Raw genomic sequence first — 229 nt, forward strand, 5'->3', positions numbered from 1 at the left:
AAATCAAAGGTTATTAAAGCTAGATTTTTTACGTCATTCCTCAATCGTTCTCTAGGGTGTAGTTTAAACCTTTGAAGATCTACTTGCATATTTGCATTGATTCACATATGATTACGAAAGAGGAAGGTGTAATGAAGACGAAAGAGAACATGTTTGCGGAAGCCAGATCGATTGAATGTAAAATCTAGTGGGAAGCTGGGGACTGTGACAAAGAACTTTCAAAAAAAAA

Source organism: Camelina sativa, chromosome 14 (genome assembly GCF_000633955.1).
Source record: "Camelina sativa cultivar DH55 chromosome 14, Cs, whole genome shotgun sequence".
Lineage (NCBI taxonomy): Eukaryota > Viridiplantae > Streptophyta > Magnoliopsida > Brassicales > Brassicaceae > Camelina > Camelina sativa.